This window comes from Oncorhynchus mykiss, chromosome 12, assembly GCF_013265735.2.
Source record: "Oncorhynchus mykiss isolate Arlee chromosome 12, USDA_OmykA_1.1, whole genome shotgun sequence".
Taxonomy (NCBI): Eukaryota; Metazoa; Chordata; class Actinopteri; order Salmoniformes; family Salmonidae; genus Oncorhynchus; species Oncorhynchus mykiss.
The window spans coordinates 10,473,029-10,498,012 of record NC_048576.1 but is presented as its reverse complement, the minus strand read 5'-3'; positions in this window follow the sequence as shown (position 1 = coordinate 10,498,012).

The following is a 24,984-nucleotide window of genomic DNA, read 5'->3' as shown; positions in this document are numbered from 1 at the left end:
TGCGTGGTGTGTGTGGTGTGTGGGGGTGGGGGGTGGTTTGATTGTGTGTGGTGTGATTGTGTGTGTGTGTATTGTGTCATTTGTGTGTGGTGTGATTGTGTGTATGTGTGTGATTGTGATTGTGTGTGTGTGGTTTGATTGTGTGTATGATTGTGTGTGTGGTGTGTGTGTGTATGGTGTCATTTGTGTGTAGTGTGATTGTGTGTGTGTGTGTGATGTGTGTGAGGTGTGATTGTGTGTGTGGGGTGTTTGTGGTGTGTGTGGTGTGTGTGTGTGTGTTTGTGGGCGTGTGTGTGTGGTGTGATTGTGTTTGTGGTGTGGTTGCGTGAGTGTTTGTGAGTGTGTGTGTGTGTGTGTGTGTGTGTGTGTGTATGTGTGTGTGTGTGTGTGTGTGTGTGTGTTATCATGTGTGGTGTGATTGTGTGTGTGTGTGATTGTGGTGTGTGTGGTGTGATTGTGTGTGTGTGTGATTGTGTGTGTGTGTGGTGTCAATTGTGTGTGGTGTGTGATTTTGTGTGGTGTGATTGTGTGTGTGTTGTGATTGTGGTGTGTGTGGTGTGATTGTGTGTGTGTGTGTATTGTGTCATTTGTGTGTGGTGTGATTGTGTGAATGCGTGTGATTGTGTATGTGTGGTTTGATTGTGTGTGGGGTGTGTGTGTGTATGGTGTCATTTGTGTGTAGTGTGATTGTGTGTGGTGTGTGGGCGTGTGTGTTTGTCCTCTGAAGGACGTTGATCTAGTATGTGGAACCGTTCTCTTCCTTGTACCTAGAACGTCTCCAGGGTCCTCTGGAATCGTTCTCCGCTCTACAGTACGTTAGCTTACATTTTCTAGATGACTGATTTCAGTGCAGCCATTGTTGTCAGCTTGAGGGGGTCACAGCAAGATGCTGACATCACCCTAATGATTTCTCCCTGCCTTGAGAGAGACAGAGAGACAGAGAGAGAGAGAGAGAGAGAGAGAGAGAGAGAGAGAGAGAGAGAGAGAGAGAGAGAGAGAGAGAGAGAGAGAGAGAGAGAGAGAGAGAGAGAGATAGAGAGAGAGAGAGAGAGAGAGAGAGAGAGAGACTTGAACCATTGTTATCCTGTACTGATCTAAACCAACCATGTGAACCACCACGTTCCTGACACCATGAAGAACCCAAGCTAGACAATGCACCACAGTGTGAAGAGAGGCCCAGAGGTGCACTCAAGCCGACCCCAGGTCCAGATAGCCATCTCTTGGGAAGCCTGGTCCCACGAAAGGGGAGCGCCCTATGGGCCCGGTCAAATGTAGTGCACTATATAGGGAATAGGGTGCCATCTGGGATGCATGCACAGCGAGAGGCACCCCACTAGGGTGGCTGGAGAAATGCAACTGACTAAGCCATCTCACCACCGACTACACCTCGGCTCCAGCTGCAACATGGAGCCCCTTTCCACAGCCTCCTATCTCCATCCCCCAGCCTCCCTCCCACAAGCCTCCCCCCCCCAGCCTCCCTCCCCCAAGCCTCCCTCCCCCAGCCTCCCTTCCCATTCTCCAGACCCCAAGCCTCCATCCCCCAGTCTCCCTCCCCATTCTCCAGACCCCAAGCCTCCCTCCCCCAGCCTCCCTCCCCATTCTCCAGACCCCAAGCCTCCATCCCCCAAGCCTCCATCCTCCAGCCTCCCGCCCCTAGCCTCCCTCCCCATTCTCCAGACCCCAAGCCTCCATCCTCCAAGCCTCCATCCCCCAGCCTCCCTCCCCCAGCCTCCCTCCCCATTCTCCAGACCCCAAGCCTCCATCCCCCAAGCCTCCATCACCCAGCCTCCCTCCCCATTCTCCAGACCCCAAGTCTCCAGTTCCCATTCTCCAGACCCCAACCTCTAGCCCCCAGGCTCCATCCCCCAGCCTCTAGCCCCCAGCCTCCATCCCCCAGCCTCCATCCCCCAGCCTCTAGCCCCCAGCCTCTATCAGTCTTTATGAGCCCCCAGACTTTATGAATACAGGCCCAGGTCTCCCTTGTCCCTGTAATCTTATTCGTTGTGTTTTTAAAGGCAAAAATGATCTTGTATTACCACTCCTCCTCTGGAGGTGCCTGAAACATACGACCTCTGAACTCACCCCAGGCTTCAGCCCCCCCACTACTCCAAGGGGGTTGAGACAAACTGAGACACAGACGATCCCGGCCCGCGACCCCCCCGGTCACCAACACAAAAGGTTACGCGACAGTCCTTAGCAGGCAGTGAAAATGATATACGGACACAAGGGACACAGAACTGAAGACAATGAATCACTTGATGGAGACAGGCGCTGTACGAGGCTAGTTCCACCACATTATCATATGTACCATATTGGCATTCCACATCATGCCTCAATGTCAATCAAGGATGTATATATAATCAGATGGAGTTATTAACATATTGACATTAACATATACAATAACATTTGGGAGCGGCAGGTTGCCTAGCAACCGAAAGGATGCTAAAAATCTGTTGTTCTGCCCCTAACCCACTGTTCCTAGGCCGTCATTGTAAATAAGAATTTGTTCTTAACTGACTTGCCAAGTTTAAATAAAGGTTAAAAACATTTTATATATGTACAGTGCCTTGCGAAAGTATTCGGCCCCCTTGAACTTTGCGACCTTTTGCAACATTTCAGGCTTCAAACATAAAGATATAAAACTTTATTTTTTTGTGAAGAATCAACAACAAGTGGGACACAATCATGAAGTGGAACGACATTTATTGGATATTTCAAACTTTTTTAACAAATAAAAAACTGAAAAATTGGGCGTGCAAAAGTATTCAGCCCCATTAAGTTAATACTTTGTAGCGCCACCTTTTGCTGCGATTACAGCTGTAAGTCGCTTGGGGTATGTCTCTATCAGTTTTGCACATCGAGAGACTGACATTTTTTCCCATTCCTCCTTGCAAAACAGCTCGAGCTCAGTGAGGTTGGATGGAGAGCATTTGTGAACAGCAGTTTTCAGTTCTTTCCACAGATTCTCGATTTGATTCAGGTCTGGACTTTGACTTGGCCATTCTAACACCTGGATATGTTTATTTTTGAACCATTCCATTGTAGATTTTGCTTTATGTTTTGGATCATTGTCTTGTTGGAAGACAAATCTCCGTCCCAGTCTCAGGTCTTTTGCAGACTCCATCAGGTTTTCTTCCAGAATGGTCCTGTATTTGGCTCCATCCATCTTCCCATCAATTTGAACCATCTTCCCTGTCCCTGCTGAAGAAAAGCAGGCCCAAACCATGATGCTGCCACCACCATGTTTGACAGTGGGGATGTTGTGTTCAGCTGTGTTGCTTTTACGCCAAACATAACATTTTGCATTGTTGCCAAAAAGTTCAATTTTGGTTTCATCTGACCAGAGCACCTTCTTCCACATGTTTGGTGTGTCTCCCAGGTGGCTTGTGGCAAACTTTAAACAACACTTTTTATGGATATCTTTAAGAAATGGCTTTCTTCTTGCCACTCTTCCATAAAGGCCAGATTTGTGCAATATACGACTGATTGTTGTCCTATGGACAGAGTCTCCCACCTCAGCTGTAGATCTCTGCAGTTCATCCAGAGTGATCATGAGCCTCTTGGCTGCATCTCTGATCAGTCTTCTCCTTGTATGAGCTGAAAGTTTAGAGGGACGGCCAGGTCTTGGTAGATTTGCAGTGGTCTGATACTCCTTCCATTTCAATATTATCGCTTGCACAGTGCTCCGTGGGATGTTTAAAGCTTGGGAAATCTTTTTGTATCCAAATCCGGCTTTAAACTTCTTCACAACAGTATCTCGGACCTGCCTGGTGTGTTCCTTGTTCTTCATGATGCTCTCTGCGTTTTTAACGGACCTCTGAGACTATCACAGTGCAGGTGCATTTATACGGAGACTTGATTACACACAGGTGGATTGTATTTATCATCATTAGTCATTTAGGTCAACATTGGATCATTCAGAGATCCTCACTGAACTTCTGGAGAGAGTTTGCTGCACTGAAAGTAAAGGGGCTGAATAATTTTGCACGACCAATTTTTCAGTTTTTGATTTGTTAAAAAAGTTTGAAATATCCAATAAATGTCGTTCCACTTCATGATTGTGTCCCACTTGTTGTTGATTCTTCACAAAAAAATACAGTTTTATATCTTTATGTTTGAAGCCTGAAATGTGGCAAAAGGTCGCAAAGTTCAAGGGGGCCGAATACTTTCGCAAGGCACTGTATATAGTCCCAATCTGCCTAAAAGTAACGTCTCTCATTTAACTTGGTTTTGTTATAACAGTAATGACGTACTTCAACCACTTTCCGTTATTCCTATTTAATACCCTGCTAAAATAAAATTAAAGTCTTGCAAATTTAATTGGTACAATAGAGATGTACTATTACAGTAGAGGTGTACTATTACAATAGAGGTGTACTATTACAATAGAGTTGTACTATTACAGTAGAGATGTACTATTACAGTAGAGGTGTACTATTACAATAGAGGTGTACTATTACAATAGAGTTGTACTATTACAGTAGAGGTGTACTATTACAGTAGAGGTGTACTATTACAGTAGAGATGTACTATTACAGTAGAGGTGTACTATTACAGTAGAGGTGTACTATTACAGTAGAGATGTACTATTACAGTAGAGGTGTACTATTACAATAGAGGTGTACTATTACAATAGAGTTGTACTATTACAGTAGAGGTGTACTATTACAGTAGAGGTGTACTATTACAGTAGAGATGTACTATTACAGTAGAGGTGTACTATTACAATAGAGATGTACTATTACAATAGAGTTGTACTATTACAGTAGAGGTGTACTATTACAATAGAGATGTACTATTACAGTAGAGATGTACTATTACAGTAGAGATGTACTATTACAGTAGAGGTGTACTATTACAATAGAGATGTACTATTACAGTAGAGGTGTACTATTACAATAGAGGTGTACTATTACAATAGAGGTGTACTATTACAGTAGAGATGTACTATTACAATAGAGGTGTACTATTACAGTAGAGATGTACTATTACAATAGAGGTGTACTATTACAATAGAGGTGTACTATTACAGTAGAGATGTACTATTACAGTAGAGATGTACTATTACAGTAGAGATGTACTATTACAATAGAGATGTACTATTACAGTAGAGATGTACTATTACAATAGAGGTGTACTATTACAATAGAGGTGTACTATTACAATAGAGGTGTACTATTACAATAGAGGTGTACTATTACAATAGAGGTGTACTATTACAGTAGAGGTGTACTATTACAATAGAGGTGTACTATTACAATAGAGGTGTACTATTACAGTAGAGGTGTACTATTACAATAGAGGTGTACTATTACAATAGAGGTGTACTATTACAATAGAGGTGTACTATTACAGTAGAGGTGTACTATTACAGTAGAGATGTACTATTACAGTAGAGGTGTACTATTACAATAGAGGTGTACTATTACAGTAGAGATGTACTATTACAATAGAGGTGTACTATTACAATAGAGGTGTACTATTACAATAGAGGTGTACTATTACAATAGAGGTGTACTATTACAGTAGAGATGTACTATTACAGTAGAGATGTACTATTACAATAGAGGTGTACTATTACAGTAGAGATGTACTATTACAATAGAGGTGTACTATTACAATAGAGGTGTACTATTACAATAGAGGTGTACTATTACAATAGAGGTGTACTATTACAATAGAGGTGTACTATTACAGTAGAGGTGTACTATTACAATAGAGGTGTACTATTACAATAGAGGTGTACTATTACAGTAGAGGTGTACTATTACAATAGAGGTGTACTATTACAATAGAGGTGTACTATTACAATAGAGGTGTACTATTACAGTAGAGGTGTACTATTACAGTAGAGATGTACTATTACAGTAGAGGTGTACTATTACAATAGAGGTGTACTATTACAGTAGAGATGTACTATTACAATAGAGATGTACTATTACAGTAGAGATGTACTATTACACTAGAGGTGTACTATTACAGTAGAGATGTACTATTACAGTAGAGGTGTACTATTACAGTAGAGATGTACTATTACAGTAGAGATGTACTATTACAGTAGAGGTGTACTATTACAGTAGAGGTGTACTATTACAGTAGAGATGTACTATTACAGTAGAGGTGTACTATTACAATAGAGATGTACTATTACAGTAGAGATGTACTATTACAATAGAGGTGTACTATTACAGTAGAGGTGTACTATTACAATAGAGGTGTACTATTACAGTAGAGGTGTACTATTACAGTAGAGATGTACTATTACAATAGAGATGTACTATTACAGTAGAGATGTACTATTACAATAGAGGTGTACTATTACAATAGAGGTGTACTATTACAGTAGAGATGTACTATTACAATAGAGGTGTACTATTACAGTAGAGATGTACTATTACAATAGAGGTGTACTATTACAATAGAGGTGTACTATTACAATAGAGGTGTACTATTACAGTAGAGGTGTACTATTACAATAGAGGTGTACTATTACAGTAGAGGTGTACTATTACAGTAGAGGTGTACTATTACAGTAGAGATGTACTATTACAGTAGAGGTGTACTATTACAATAGAGATGTACTATTACAATAGAGGTGTACTATTACAATAGAGGTGTACTATTACAGTAGAGGTGTACTATTACAATAGAGGTGTACTATTACAATAGAGATGTACTATTACAGTAGAGATGTACTATTACAGTAGAGGTGTACTATTACAATAGAGATGTACTATTACAGTAGAGATGTACTATTACAATAGAGGTGTACTATTACAGTAGAGGTGTACTATTACAATAGAGATGTACTATTACAGTAGAGGTGTACTATTACAATAGAGGTGTACTATTACAATAGAGGTGTACTATTACAATAGAGATGTACTATTACAGTAGAGGTGTACTATTACAATAGAGGTGTACTATTACAATAGAGGTGTACTATTACAATAGAGTTGTACTATTACAATAGAGATGTACTATTACAGTAGAGGTGTACTATTACAATAGAGGTGTACTATTACAGTAGAGGTGTACTATTACAGTAGAGATGTACTATTACAGTAGAGGTGTACTATTACAATAGAGATGTACTATTACAGTAGAGGTGTACTATTACAATAGAGGTGTACTATTACAGTAGAGGTGTACTATTACAGTAGAGATGTACTATTACAGTAGAGGTGTACTATTACAATAGAGGTGTACTATTACAATAGAGGTGTACTATTACAATAGAGTTGTACTATTACAATAGAGATGTACTATTACAGTAGAGGTGTACTATTACAATAGAGGTGTACTATTACAATAGAGGTGTACTATTACAATAGAGATGTACTATTACAATAGAGGTGTACTATTACAGTAGAGATGTACTATTACAGTAGAGATGTACTATTACAATAGAGGTGTACTATTACAATAGAGGTGTACTATTACAATAGAGGTGTACTATTACAATAGAGGTGTACTATTACAGTAGAGATGTACTATTACAATAGAGGTGTACTATTACAGTAGAGGTGTACTATTACAATAGAGGTGTACTATTACAATAGAGGTGTACTATTACAATAGAGGTGTACTATTACAGTAGAGGTGTACTATTACAATAGAGGTGTACTATTACAGTAGAGATGTACTATTACAATAGAGATGTACTATTACAATAGAGATGTACTATTACAGTAGAGATGTACTATTACAATAGAGGTGTACTATTACAATAGAGGTGTACTATTACAATAGAGATGTACTATTACAGTAGAGATGTACTATTACAATAGAGGTGTACTATTACAGTAGAGATGTACTATTACAATAGAGATGTACTATTACAATAGAGGTGTACTATTACAATAGAGGTGTACTATTACAATAGAGGTGTACTATTACAGTAGAGATGTACTATTACAGTAGAGGTGTACTATTACAATAGAGGTGTACTATTACAATAGAGATGTACTATTACAATAGAGATGTACTATTACAATAGAGATGTACTATTACAATAGAGGTGTACTATTACAATAGAGGTGTACTATTACAATAGAGATGTACTATTACAATAGAGGTGTACTATTACAGTAGAGATGTACTATTACAATAGAGATGTACTATTACAATAGAGATGTACTATTACAATAGAGGTGTACTATTACAGTAGAGATGTACTATTACAATAGAGATGTACTATTACAATAGAGGTGTACTATTACAATAGAGATGTACTATTACAGTAGAGATGTACTATTACAGTAGAGGTGTACTATTACAATAGAGGTGTACTATTACAATAGAGTTGTACTATTACAGTAGAGGTGTACTATTACAGTAGAGATGTACTATTACAATAGAGGTGTACTATTACAGTAGAGATGTACTATTACAATAGAGGTGTACTATTACAATAGAGATGTACTATTACAATAGAGATGTACTATTACAGTAGAGATGTACTATTACAATAGAGGTGTACTATTACAGTAGAGATGTACTATTACAATAGAGGTGTACTATTACAATAGAGATGTACTATTACAGTAGAGATGTACTATTACAATAGAGGTGTACTATTACAGTAGAGGTGTACTATTACAATAGAGATGTACTATTACAATAGAGGTGTACTATTACAATAGAGATGTACTATTACAGTAGAGATGTACTATTACAATAGAGGTGTACTATTACAATAGAGATGTACTATTACAATAGAGGTGTACTATTACAATAGAGGTGTACTATTACAGTAGAGATGTACTATTACAATAGAGGTGTACTATTACAGTAGAGATGTACTATTACAGTAGAGGTGTACTATTACAGTAGAGATGTACTATTACAGTAGAGGTGTACTATTACAATAGAGATGTACTATTACAGTAGAGATGTACTATTACAGTAGAGATGTACTATTACAATAGAGATGTACTATTACAATAGAGGTGTACTATTACAGTAGAGGTGTACTATTACAGTAGAGATGTACTATTACAATAGAGGTGTACTATTACAATAGAGGTGTACTATTACAATAGAGGTGTACTATTACAATAGAGGTGTACTATTACAATAGAGGTGTACTATTACAGTAGAGATGTACTATTACAATAGAGGTGTACTATTACAGTAGAGGTGTACTATTACAATAGTGGAGATACACTAGAAACATTGATCAGACTGCTGCTTTTCACACCAAAGGTCCTACTCTTAATTCCTTACAGAATTCATGACACTATGTTGAACAGAGAGAAAGTTACATGTTTCATTCACAGAGAAGACAGGAAAAATGGTCAAATAAATAACATCAACAATACTCGGCATCCTTGTGACACAGAAGAATAATGAAATAATGATAACTCTAACAGACAGACAGACAGACAGATAGGCAGACAGACAGACAGACAGACAGACAGACAGACAGACAGACAGACAGGGAGAGAGAGGAGAGACATAGAGAGGAGAGACATAGAGAGGAGAGACAGAGAGGAGAGACAAAGAGAGAAAGAGAAAGAGAAAGAGAGAGAGAAAGAGAGAAGAGACATAGAGAGAGAGATACAGGGTACTAACCTACACATCAAAACCTTCAATCCAAATTCCAGACCTAAAACCTTGATTTTGGACAAAATGACCTGAACGGACTATTACTACCAAGGACTATGAATTAATACTTCTAACAAACCAAAACCTGCAGAAGAAACACAGAGCAACCTGGAAATACCATCCAACACAAAACTGAATGAGTAATATTCAGTCTGAACCTACTTCTGAAGCCAAAAAGTAAAAGACAATGATCTCAAGGGAATTTTATTGTAGACAGCTAAATAAATAAGTAAACTAAGCTGCCGAGCTGCTAGCACTGAGCTGACCTGACTGCAACTTCAAATGTCCTCATGTGTGCTACCTACAGTTGGACGTTTACATTCACTTAGGTTGAAGTCATTTAAACTCGTTTTTTCAACCACTCCACAAATTTCATGTTAACACACTATAGTTTTATATCCTCCGTGTACAACATAAAACCCCAAATAACACATGCAGAGCAGAATTAGGATGATACTCAATAATGATCTACATCCTGAAAATAGATATATTCTACAACCACCTAAAAGGAAACGATTCACAAACCTTCCCTAACAAAGCCATCACCTTAAGAAAAATGAACCTGGAGAAGAGCCCCCTAAGCAAGCAGACCTCACAGAGCCCCAGGACAGCAATACAATTAGACCCAACCAAATCATGAGAAAACAAAAAGATAATTACTTGACACAAAAAAACAGAGCAAACTAGAATGCTATTTGGCCCTACACAGAGAGTACACAGTGGCAGAATACCTGACCACTGTGACTGACCCAGAATTAAGCAAATCTTTGACTACGTACAGACTCAGTGAGCATAGCCTTGCTATTGAGAAAGGCTGCCAAATGCAGACATGGCTCTCAAGAGAAGACAGGCTATGTGCTCACTGCCCACAAAATAAGGTGGACCCACAAAGAATTTGAAAAACAAATCCAATTTTGATCAACTCCCATAAGTGAAATACCACAGTGTGACATCACAGCAGCAAGATGTGTGACCTGTTGACACGAGAAAAGGGCAACCAGTGAAGAACACCATTATTCATTTTCCCTTTTGTACTGTAACTATTTGCACATCATTACAACGCTGTATATAGACATAATATAACATTTGAAATGTCTTGTGAGTGTAATGTTTACTGTTAATTTTGTATTGTTTATTTCACTTTTGTTTATTATCTATTTCACTTGCTTTGGCAATGTAGACATGTGTTTCCCATGCCAATAAAGCCCCTTAAATTGACATTGAATTGAATTGAGAGATGAGGGAGAGAGAGAGAGAGAGCGTTTGAGAGATAGAGAGTGTGAGAGAGCGTTTGAGAGATAGAGAGTGTGAGAGAGCGTTTGAGAGATAGAGAGTGTGAGAGAGCGTTTGAGAGATAGAGAGTGTGAGAGAGCGTTTGAGAGATAGAGAGTGTGAGAGAGCGTTTGAGAGAGAGAGAGAGTGAGAGAGCGTTTGAGAGAGAGAGAGAGTGTGAGAGAGCGTTTGAGAGAGAGAGTGTGAGAGTGTGTGTGAGAGAGAGGGAGAGAGAGAGCAGGGTGAGCTTGCTGGCTGGGTCTATATATTGGCTTGGTATGCTGTAATTGTTGTGTTTTTTCATGCAGAGCTACAATGAATCATTGAACAGTGGAACAGTGCTCCAAACAGACAGAAGGGTTGATGCCACCGGTCGGTCACCACCCGGGCGGGTAGGAATGGCTGGCAGGCAGGGCAGGCACCAGGCTCTGTGGGAAAGGGCCCCCATCCCCACCACACCATAAGCCCCACTAGGGGCTAGCCAGCGGGCCTGGCAGAGCAGGCATCATGGGCCGTGGGAGAGAGGGGAGACAGCAACAAGAGCCAGGCCTGAGTGCCCTTTTAATTAATAGGATTTAAATATAATACCAAACATCTGATTACCAAGCCACAGCTCCTCCTGTGGCTCCGCTGTGACTCCTTGTCAGACATAGAGAACTGATACTGGTTGTTGGAGTGGGGGGGGGTGGGGGGGTGAGGTGTCCGTTGGTGGCTATTGATCCTTTTATTGGATTCCTCATACTACTTACTCACTGTTAGGAAGAATTATGGTCCAAATCAGATATTAGTACTGTATTTATTGAAGATTATATGAATCCTATAAATTAAAATGGCCAATTAAAATGCAATCAATTAGCTTAGTTTCTCAGAGATCAAATTATATTTCAACAAAATAATGTTTCAGGAACGCTAATCTTGTGTGTTTCTAACTACAGAAACGATTTCAGCACAATCTGAGACGGTGGGTGTTGAAGTCCTCTTTCTGGTGCTTTTTTGGGGTGGAATGACCCCCCCCCCCCAGGCAGCTCAGTTCAACCACAGCAGCCAGCTGTTTACAATACAGTAAAGCAGCTATTGTGACCGTCCTAGTGCGTCCCAAACGACACCCTATTCCCTTCGTAGTGCACTACTTTTGACAGGTGTCATTTTGGGATGGAAACTCTTGTCTTCACTATTGTGTCTCCATGGAAACATACTAGGAATTCTTCAGTCATAGAAATAGAAATCCTAGACCACCACACAACCACAGGCAGGCAGCTCAGCTCAGCCACAGCAGCTAGCCCTGTTCAGTACATTCTAGTTCTGCAGCCATTGTGACTGTCCGTCGTCCACAATTGTGTCTCCATGCCAATGTACTAGGAATGTTTCAGCCGTAGAAATGTAATTATTGGAATGGGTAATAGCCCCTCAGACAGACCACAGCAATTTGACTGCACTGTGATTCTATTTTTATGATTTCAGCAGTTCTGTCCTTCTCGCTTCAGCTTAGTGCTCCAGTGGAAAGCCTCTTCCACACTCCATCTTCTATCCCAGCCATCCCTTCTCCCTGCGTCCTTTTTGGTTTGGTTTGTTGCTGTTATGCTGTATTAGTGGTACGGTGAAGAGAAGCCCTCCATACAAGGAAGCACCCACCTACATTTATCATATGTGTGATGCCTGCAGGAATTTAACCCACATCGTGGTCACACAGGACCAGACTCAGCCCTGCTATGTCCACCATGGGGAGTGTGGTGTATGTAGTAAACACAGGTCATTTTATTTTCATTTTATTTTCATTTTATTTTATTTAACCTTTATTTAACTAGGAAAGTCAGTTAAGAGTCAAATTCTTATTTACAATGACGGCCTACCCCGGCCAAACCCTAAAGACGCTGGGCCAATTGTGCGCCGCCCTGGGACTCCCGATCACGGCCGGTTGTGTGTTGGACAGACCATCTGGAAATATGTAATAGATCTAATAGACAGTAATTAAATGAGGTAATAAATAAACACAGAATATACTAATATATGCATCCTAAAGACAGATAATACGTGGAAACTATCAGTGGTGTGGTCCTCAAACGTCACACCACAGCAGGAAGAGAAAGAGACACCATTGTAAATACAACCCATATATATATGTTTATTTCTTTTTTCCTTGTGTACTATTTGCACATAATATGACATTTCAAATGTCTTTATTCTTTTGGAACTTTTGTGAGTGTAATGTTTACTGTTAATTTCACTTTTGTTTATTATCTATTTCACTTTCTTTGGCAATGTTAACATATGTTTCCCATGCTAATAAAGCCCTTGAAATTGAATTGAGAGCGAGAGATATAGTAAGAGAAATGGAGAGAGAGAGAATGAGAGACAGCGAGAGAGAGAGAGAGGGGGAGAGAGAGAGAGGAGGTAAAAGGTTAAAACACTTCTGAGGAATGTTATTTGTGGCTGTGAGTGAGTGAGTGAGTGAGTGAGTGAGTGAGTGAGTGAGTGAGTGAGTGAGTGAGTGAGTGAGTGAGTGAGTGAGTGAGTGAGTGAGTGAGTGAGTGGTTGGATGAGTGGTTGTAGTTGTTGTTGAAATGAACTTTGCCCAACATGAACGGGCAGAGAAGATTCCCTTTCCAGAAAAGGGAAGTATTGGTGGAGTTTTTAAAAAATGTTGTTATTATACATATATATTTTTGGGCCATCCCAGGTAAGTATATGTTTTAAAAGCCATTAATGTTTTTAAAAGTTAATTACAAGTAAGTATACATTTAAAAGGCAAGCATGTCTTAAGGCCATTCTCAATCAATCAGTTAATCAAATGTATTTATACCTTTTTTCATCAGCAGATGTCACAAAGTGCTATACAGAAACTCAGCCTAAAACTAGTAAGCAATGCAGATGTAGAAGCACGGTGGCTAGGAAAAACTCCTCTTCTGGCTGTGCCGGGTGGAGATTATAAGAGTACATAACCATTAAGGCCAGATTGTTCTTCAAGATGTTAAAACATTCATAGATGACCAGCAGAGTCAAATAATAACCACAGTGGTTGTAGAGGGTGCAACAGGTCAGTATTTCAGAAGTAAATGTCAGTTGGCTTTTCATAGCTGAGCATTTAGATGTCGAGACAGCAGGTATGGTAGAGAGAGAGTTGGAAAACAGCAGGACAAGGTAGCACGTCCGGTGAACAGGTCAGGGTTCCATAGCCGCAGGCAGAACAGGTGAAACTGGATCAGCAGCAAGACCAGGTGGACTGGGGACAGCCAGGAGTCAGGCCAGGTAGTCTTGAGGCATGGTCCTAGGGCTCAGATCCTCTGGGAGGGGAGGGAAAGAGGGAGAGAGAGAGTATTAGAGGGAGCATATTTAAATTCACACAGGACACCAGATAAGACAGGGGAATTACTCCAGATATAACAGACTGACCCTAGCCCCCTGGCACATAGGGGGTTGGTCGGGGGACATGTGACCGCTTCTGACGATATCCCCGGACAGGGCCAACCAGGCAGGATATGCCCCCACCCACTTTGCCAAAGCACAGCCCCCACACCACTGGAGAGGTATCAACATACCACCGACTTACTACCCTGAGAGAAGGCTGAGTATAGCCCACGAAGATCTCCTCCACCACACAACCCCGAGAGGGAGCAAAACCGGACAGGAAGATCACGTCAGTGACTCAACACACTCTAGTAATGCACCCCTAGGGATGCCATGGAAGAGCACTAGTAAGCCAGTGACTCAGCCCCCGTAACAGGGTCAGAGGCAGAGAATCCCAGTGGAGAGAGGGGAGCCGGCCAGGCAGAGACAACAAGGGCAGTTTGTCACTCCAGTGCCATGCCATTCTACGTCTCTCATATGGATAGGCAGACCATTCCATAAAAATTGAGCTCTATAGGAGAAAGCCCTGCCTCCAGCTATTTGCTTCGAAAATTCTTGGGACAATAAGGAGGCCTGCGTCTTGTGATCGTAGCATACATGTAGGTATGTACGGCAGGACCAAATCGGAGAGATAAATAGGAGCAAGCCCATGTAATGCTTTGTAGGTTGGCAGTAAAACCTTGAAATCAGCCCTAGACTTAACAGGAAGACAGTGTAGAGAGGCTAGCACTGGAGTAATATGATACTTATTTTTTGGTTCTAGTCAAGATTCTAGCAGCCGTGTTTAGCACTAACTGAAGTTTATCTAGTGCTTTATCAGGGTAACCGGAGAGTAGAGCATTGCAGTAGTCTAACCTAGAAGTGACAAAAGGTTGGATTAGCTTTTCTGCATCATTTTTGGACAAAAAGTTTCAGATTTTTTGCAATGTTACGAAGATGGGGGAAAACATCTGTCCTTGAAATATTCTTGATATGTTCGTCAAAAGAGAAACCAGCGTTCAGAGTAACGCAGAGGTCCTTCACAGTTTTATTTGAGATGACTGTACAACCATCAATATTCATTATCAGATCCAACAGCAGATCTCTTTGTTTCTTGGGACCTAGAACTAGCATCTCTGTTTTGTCTGAGTTTAAAAGTAAAACAATGTGCCGCCATCCAATTCCTTATGTCTGAAACACAGCCTTCCAGGGTAGGCAATTTTGGGGCTTCTCCATGTTTCATTGAAATGTACAACTGTGTGTTGTTCGCATAGCAGTGCAAGTTGACATTGTGTTTCCAAATGACATCACCAAGAGGTAGAATATATAGTGAAAACAATAGTGGTCTTAATACGGAACCTTGAGGAACACCGAAAAGTACAATTGAGAGAGAGAGAGAAAGAGAGAATTAGAGAGAGTATATTTAAATTCACACAGGACACCGGACAAGACAGGAGAAGTACTCCAGATATAACAAACTGACCCTAGCCCCCCGACACATAAACTACTGCATCATAAATACTGGAGGCTGAGACAGGAGGGGTCAGGAGACACTGTGGCCCCATCCGATGATACCCCCGGACAGGGCCAAACAGGAAGGATATAACCCCACCCACTTTGCCAAAGCACAGCCCCCACACCACTAGAGGGATATCTTCAATCACCAACTTACCATCCTGAGACAAGGCTGAGTATAGCCCGCAAAGATCTCCGCCACGGCACAACCCAAGGGGGGCGCCAACCCAGACAGGAAGATCACGTCAGTGACTCAACCCACTCAAGTGACGCACCCCTCCCAGGGGCGGCATGGAATAGCACCAGTAAGCCAGTGACTCAGCCCCTGTAATAAGGTTAGAGGCAGAGAATCCCAGTGGAGACAGGGGAACTGGCCATACAGAGACAGCAAGGGGCGGTTCGTTGCTCCAGAGCCTTTCCGTTCACCTTCACACTCCTGCGCCAGACTACACTCAATCATATGACCCACTGAAGAGATGAGTCTTCAGTAAAGACTTAAAGGTTGAGACCGAGTCTGCGTCTCTCACATGGGTAGGCAGACCATTCCATGAAAATGGAGCTCTATAGGAGAAAGCCCTGCCTCCAGCTGTTTGCTTAGAAATTCTAGGGACAATAAGGAGGCCTGCGTCTTGTGACCGTAGTGTACGTGTAGGTATGTACGGCAGGACCAAATCGGAAAGATAGCAGGCCCATGTAATGCTTTGTAGGTTAGCAGTAAAACCTTGAAATCAGCCCTTGCTTTAACATGAAGACAGTGTAGGGTGGCTAGCACTGGAGTAATATAATCACATTTTTTGGTTCTAGTCAGGGTTCTAGCATCCGTATTTAGCACTAACTGAAGTTTATTTAGTGCTTTATCCGGGTAGCCGGAAAGTAGAGCATTGCAGTAGTCTAACCTGGAAGTGACAAAAGCATGGATTAATTTTTCTGCATCATTTTTGGACAGAAAGTTCCTGATTTTTGCAATGTTACGTAGATGGAAAAAAGCTGTCCTTGAAATGGTCTTGATATGTTCTTCAAAAGAGAGATCAGGGTCCAGAGTAACGCTGAGGTCCTTCACAGTTTTATTTGAGACGACTGTACAACCATTAAGATTAATTGTCAGATTCAACAGAAGATCTCTTTGTTTCTTGGGACCTAGAACAAGCATCTCTGTTTTGTCCGAGGTTTAAAAGTACAACATTTGCAGCCATCCACTTCCTTATGTCTGGAACACAGGCTTCTAGCGAGGGCAATTTTGGGGCTACACCATGTTTCATTGAAATGTACAGCAGTGTGTCATCCGCATAGCAGTGAAAGTTAACATTATGTTTCGAATGACATCCCCAAGAGGTAAAATATATAGTGAAAACAATAGTGGTCCTAAAACGGAACCTTGAGGAACACCGAAATGTACAGTTGATTTGTCAGAGGACAAACCATTCACAGAGACAAACTGATATCTTTCCGACAGATAAGATCTAAACCAGGCCAGAACTTGTCCGTGTAGACCAATTTGGGTTTCCAATCTCTCCAAAAGAATGTGGTGATCGATGGTATCAAAAGCAGCACTAAGGTCTAGGAGCACGAGGACAGATGTAGAGCCTTGGTCTGACGCCATTAAAATGTAATTTACCCTTTCATGAGTGCAGTGATGGTGCTATGATGGGGTCTAAAACCAGACTTACGCATTTCACATACATTATTTGTATTCAGGAAGGCAGTGTTTTGCTGTGCAACAGCTTTTTCTTTCATTCTTCGATATAGGCCCATAATTTTTTACATTTTCCGGGTCAAGGTTTGCCCGGTCCGGGGTCGGCGACGAAGGTCCCCGGCACCAAAGTGGGGTGAGCCAGTGGTGTAGCTGGGTCTGCGTCCCGCACCTGAGCCGCCCCTGAGGATAGATGCCCACCAAGACCCTCCACTATAGGTTTAGGTTTTGCGGGCGGAGTCCACACCTTTGGGGGGGGGGGGGGGGGGGGGGGGACTGTCACGCCCTGAAATTAGAGATCCTGTTTATGTCTCTATTTTGGTTTGGTCAGGGTGTGAGTTGGGGTGGATATTCTATATTCTATTATTTGTATTTCTATGTTTTGGCCGGGTAGGGTTCTCAATCAGGGACAGCTGTCTATCGTTGTCTCAAATTGAGAACCATACTTGGGTAGCCCTTTTTTCCACCTGTCTTTGTGGGAAGTTGACTTTGTTTATGGCACAGAGCCTTTAGCTTCACGGTTTGTTTTGTAGTGTTTATTGTTTTGTTCACTGTCTTTTTTCTAATAAAGAGAACATGTACGCTCACCATGCTGCACCTTGGTCCACTTCTTTCAACGGCCGTGACACCATCCCTATGAGCATGCTGAAATTCTGTTGTCAATTTGTTTACTGTGAAGTAGCATTGTATCTGGTCAAACACAATTTTTTCCAGAAGTTTACTAAGGGTTGGTAAAAGGCTGATTGGTCGACTATTTAAGGCAGTAAAGGGGGCTTTACTATTCATGATTAGCGTAATTACTTTAATTTCCCTCAAGGCCTGAAGGCACGGACTCTCTTGTCGGCTTACATTGAATATGTGACAAATAGGAGTGGCAAAATCGTGGCAATGAGTAGGTCCGGAGACATGTTGGACAAAACCCACTGAGATGATGATGGCTCAGAAAGCCTTTTGGAGTGGATCTTTGGATTTGTACATGTGAATATTGAAGTTGCCAAAAATGTGAATATTATCTGCCATGACTACAAGGTCCGATAGGAATTCAGGGAACTCGGTGGCTTTAAAAAGTGATTGAGTTGGCTGCATAGATTTTATGACTAGAAGCTCAAAGGACGAAAACATTGTCATTTTATTTTTTGTAAATTGACATTTGCTGTGGTAAATGTTATGGATGCGCAGGGGATATGGTCACTGGTGTAACCAGGGTAGAGGCCTCATTTAACATAGTTAATTCATCAGGCTTGAGCCATGTTTCAGTCAGGCCAATCACATCAAGATTATGATCAGTGATTAGTTAATTGGCTATAACTGCCTTGGAAGTGAGGGATCGAACATTGACTAGCCCTATTTTGAGATGTGAGATATCAATAATTTCAATAATGACAGGAATGAGGGAGGTCTTTATTCCAGTGAGGTTGCTAAGGCGAACACCGCCATGTTTAGTTTTGCCCAACCTAGATCGAGGCACAGACACGGTCTCAATGGTGATAGCTGAGCTGACTACACTGACTGTGCTAGTGGCAGACTCCACTATGCTGGCAGGCTGGCTAACAGCCTGCTGCCTGGCCTGCACCCTCTCTCATTGTGGAGCTAGAGGAGTTAGAGCCCTGTCTATGTTGGTAGATAAGATGAGTACACCCCTCCAGCTAGGATGGAGTCCGTCACGCCTCAGCAGGCCAGGCTTGGTCCTGTTTGTGGGTTAGTCCCAGAAAGAGGGCCAATTATCTACTAATTCTATCTTTTGGGAGTGGCAGACTATTTGCATTGTCCCCGAAACCGCACGTTTACGATGTCGCTATTCTCTGTTTATTATCTATGCATATCACTTTAACTCTACCTACATGTACATATTACCTCAATTACCTCGACTAACCTGTACCCACGCACATTGGCTCTGTACCAGAACCCCCTGTATATAGTCTCCACATTGACTCTGTACCAGTACCCCCTGTATATAGCCTCCACATTGGCTCTGTACCAGTACCCCCTGTATATAGCCTCCACATTGGCTCTGTACCAGTACCCCCTGTATATAGTCTCCACATTGGCTCTGTACCAGTACCCCCTGTATATAGCCTCCACATTGGCTCTGTACCAGTACCCCCCTGTATATAGCCTCCACATTGACTCTGTACCAGTACCCCCTGTATATAGCCTCCACATTGACTCTGTACCAGTACCCCCTGTATATAGCCTCCACATTGACTCTGTACCGTAACACCCTGTATATAGCCTCCACATTGACTCTGTACCATTACCCCCTGTATATAGCCTCCACATTGACTCTGTACCGGTACCCCCTGTATACAGCCTCCACATTGACTCTGTACCAGTACCCCCTGTATATAGTCTCCACATTGACTCTGTACCAGTACCCCCTGTATATAGTCTCCACATTGACTCTGTACCAGTACCCCCTGTATATAGCCTCCACATTGACTCTGTACCAGTACCCCCTGTATATAGTCTCCACATTGACTCTGTACCAGTACCCCCTGTATATAGTCTCCACATTGACTCTGTACCAGTACCCCCTGTATATAGTCTCCACATTGACTCTGTACCGGTACCCCCTGTATATAGCCTCCACATTGACTCTGTACCGGTACCCTCTGTATATAGTCTCCACATTGACTCTGTACCAGTACCCCCTGTATATAGCCTCCACATTGACTCTGTACCAGTACCCCCTGTATATAGTCTCCACATTGACTCTGTACCGGTACCCCCTGTATATATCCTCCACATTGACTCTGTACCGGTACCCCCTGTATACAGCCTCCACACTGACTCTGTACCGGTACCCCCTGTGTATAGCCTCCACATTGACTCTGTACCAGTACCCCCTGTATATAGCCTCCACATTGACTCTGTACCGGTACCCCCTGTATACAGCCTCCACATTGGCTCTGTACCAGTACCCCCTGTATATAGTCTCCACATTGACTCTGTACTGGTACCCCCTGTATATATCCTCCACATTGACTCTGTACCAGTAACCCCTGTATATAGCCTCCACATTGACTCTGTACCAGTACCCCCTGTATATAGCCTCCACATTGACTCTGTACTGGTACCCCCTGTATATATCCTCCACATTGACTCTGTACCAGTACCCCCTGTATATAGTCTCCACATTGACTCTGTACCAGTACCCCCTGTATATAGCCTCCACATTGACTCTGTACCAGTACACCCCCTGTATATAGCCTCCACATTGACTCTGTACCAGTACCCCCTGTATATAGCCTCCACATTGACTCTGTACCAGTACCCCCTGTATATAGCCTCCACATTGACTCTGTACCAGTACCCTCTGTATATAGCCTCCACATTGACTCTGTACCAGTACCCCCTGTATATAGCCTCCACATTGACTCTGTACCAGTACCCCCTGTATATAGCCTCCACATTGACTCTGTACCAGTACCCCCTGTATATAGCCTCCACATTGACTCTGTACCAGTACCCCCTGTATATAGCCTCCACATTGACTCTGTACCAGTACCCCCTGTATATAGTCTCCACATTGACTCTGTACCAGTACCCCCTGTATATAGCCTCCACATTGACTCTGTACCGGTACCCCCTGTATATAGCCTCCACATTGACTCTGTACCAGTACCCCCTGTATATAGCCTCCACATTGACTCTGTACCAGTACTCCCCTGTATATAGCCTCCACATTGACTCTGTACCGGTACCCCCTGTATATAGCCTCCACATTGACTCTGTACCAGTACCCCCTGTATATAGCCTCCACATTGACTCTGTACCAGTACCCCCTGTATATAGCCTCCACATTGACTCTGTACCAGTACCCCCTGTATATAGCCTCCACATTGACTCTGTACCAGTACCCCCTGTATATAGCCTCCACATTGACTCTGTACCGGTACCACCTGTATATAGCCTCCACATTGACTCTGTACCAGTACCCCCTGTATATAGCCTCCACATTGACTCTGTACCAGTACCCCCTGTATATAGCCTCCACATTGACTCTGTACCAGTACCCCCTGTATATAGCCTCCACATTGGCTCTATACCAGTACCCCCTGTATATAGCCTCCACATTGACTCTGTACCAGTACCCCCTGTATATAGCCTCCACATTGGCTCTGTACCAGTACCCCCTGTATATAGTCTCCACATTGACTCTGTACCGGTACCCCCTGTATATAGCCTCCACATGGACTGTGTACCAGTACCCCCTGTATATAGCCTCCACATTGGCTCTGTACCAGTACCCCCTGTATATAGCCTCCACATTGGCTCTGTACCAGTACCCCCTGTATATAGCCTCCACATTGACTCTGTACCAGTACCCTCTGTATATAGCCTCCACATTGACTCTGTACCAGTACCCCCTGTATATAGCCTCCACATTGACTCTGTACCAGTACCCCCTGTATATAGCCTCCACATTGACTCTGTACCAGTACCCCCTGTATATAGCCTCCACATTGACTCTGTACCAGTACCCCCTGTATATAGCCTCCACATTGACTCTGTACCAGTACCCCCTGTATATAGTCTCCACATTGACTCTGTACCAGTACCCCCTGTATATAGCCTCCACATTGACTCTGTACCGGTACCCCCTGTATATAGCCTCCACATTGACTCTGTACCAGTACCCCCTGTATATAGCCTCCACATTGACTCTGTACCAGTACTCCCCTGTATATAGCCTCCACATTGACTCTGTACCGGTACCCCCTGTATATAGCCTCCACATTGACTCTGTACCAGTACCCCCTGTATATAGCCTCCACATTGACTCTGTACCGGTACCACCTGTATATAGCCTCCACATTGACTCTGTACCAGTACCCCCTGTATATAGCCTCCACATTGACTCTGTACCAGTACCCCCTGTATATAGCCTCCACATTGGCTCTATACCAGTACCCCCTGTATATAGCCTCCACATTGACTCTGTACCAGTACCCCCTGTATATAGTCTCCACATTGACTCTGTACCAGTACCCCCTGTATATAGCCTCCACATTGACTCTGTACCGGTACCCCCTGTATATAGCCTCCACATTGACTCTGTACCGTAACCCCCTGTATATAGTCTCCACATTGACTCTGTACCGGTACCCCCTGTATATAGCCTCCACATGGACTGTGTACCAGTACCCTCTGTATATAGCCTCCACATTGGCTCTGTACCAGTACCCCCTGTATATAGCCTCCACATTGGCTCTGTACCAGTACCCCCTGTATATAGCCTCCACATTGACTCTGTACCAGTACCCTCTGTATATAGCCTCCACATTGACTCTGTACCAGTACCCCCTGTATATAGCCTCCACATTGACTCTGTACCAGTACCCCCTGTATATAGCCTCCACATTGACTCTGTACCAGTACCCCCTGTATATAGCCTCCACATTGACTCTGTACCAGTACCCCCTGTATATAGCCTCCACATTGACTCTGTACCAGTACCCCCTGTATATAGTCTCCACATTGGCTCTGTACCAGTACCCCCTGTATATAGTCTCCACATTGACTCTGTACTGGTACCCCCTGTATATATCCTCCACATTGACTCTGTACCAGTAACCCCTGTATATAGCCTCCACATTGACTCTGTACCAGTACCCCCTGTATATAGCCTCCACATTGACTCTGTACTGGTACCCCCTGTATATATCCTCCACATTGACTCTGTACCAGTACCCCCTGTATATAGTCTCCACATTGACTCTGTACCAGTACCCCCTGTATATAGCCTCCACATTGACTCTGTACCAGTACACCCCCTGTATATAGCCTCCACATTGACTCTGTACCAGTACCCCCTGTATATAGCCTCCACATTGACTCTGTACCAGTACCCCCTGTATATAGCCTCCACATTGACTCTGTACCAGTACCCTCTGTATATAGCCTCCACATTGACTCTGTACCAGTACCCCCTGTATATAGCCTCCACATTGACTCTGTACCAGTACCCCCTGTATATAGCCTCCACATTGACTCTGTACCAGTACCCCCTGTATATAGCCTCCACATTGACTCTGTACCAGTACCCCCTGTATATAGCCTCCACATTGACTCTGTACCAGTACCCCCTGTATATAGTCTCCACATTGACTCTGTACCAGTACCCCCTGTATATAGCCTCCACATTGACTCTGTACCGGTACCCCCTGTATATAGCCTCCACATTGACTCTGTACCAGTACCCCCTGTATATAGCCTCCACATTGACTCTGTACCAGTACTCCCCTGTATATAGCCTCCACATTGACTCTGTACCGGTACCCCCTGTATATAGCCTCCACATTGACTCTGTACCAGTACCCCCTGTATATAGCCTCCACATTGACTCTGTACCAGTACCCCCTGTATATAGCCTCCACATTGACTCTGTACCAGTACCCCCTGTATATAGCCTCCACATTGACTCTGTACCAGTACCCCCTGTATATAGCCTCCACATTGACTCTGTACCGGTACCACCTGTATATAGCCTCCACATTGACTCTGTACCAGTACCCCCTGTATATAGCCTCCACATTGACTCTGTACCAGTACCCCCTGTATATAGCCTCCACATTGGCTCTATACCAGTACCCCCTGTATATAGCCTCCACATTGACTCTGTACCAGTACCCCCTGTATATAGCCTCCACATTGGCTCTGTACCAGTACCCCCTGTATATAGTCTCCACATTGACTCTGTACCGGTACCCCCTGTATATAGCCTCCACATGGACTGTGTACCAGTACCCTCTGTATATAGCCTCCACATTGGCTCTGTACCAGTACCCCCTGTATATAGCCTCCACATTGGCTCTGTACCAGTACCCCCTGTATATAGCCTCCACATTGACTCTGTACCAGTACCCTCTGTATATAGCCTCCACATTGACTCTGTACCAGTACCCCCTGTATATAGCCTCCACATTGACTCTGTACCAGTACCCCCTGTATATAGCCTCCACATTGACTCTGTACCAGTACCCCCTGTATATAGCCTCCACATTGACTCTGTACCAGTACCCCCTGTATATAGCCTCCACATTGACTCTGTACCAGTACCCCCTGTATATAGTCTCCACATTGACTCTGTACCAGTACCCCCTGTATATAGCCTCCACATTGACTCTGTACCGGTACCCCCTGTATATAGCCTCCACATTGACTCTGTACCAGTACCCCCTGTATATAGCCTCCACATTGACTCTGTACCAGTACTCCCCTGTATATAGCCTCCACATTGACTCTGTACCGGTACCCCCTGTATATAGCCTCCACATTGACTCTGTACCAGTACCCCCTGTATATAGCCTCCACATTGACTCTGTACCGGTACCACCTGTATATAGCCTCCACATTGACTCTGTACCAGTACCCCCTGTATATAGCCTCCACATTGACTCTGTACCAGTACCCCCTGTATATAGCCTCCACATTGGCTCTATACCAGTACCCCCTGTATATAGCCTCCACATTGACTCTGTACCAGTACCCCCTGTATATAGTCTCCACATTGACTCTGTACCAGTACCCCCTGTATATAGCCTCCACATTGACTCTGTACCGGTACCCCC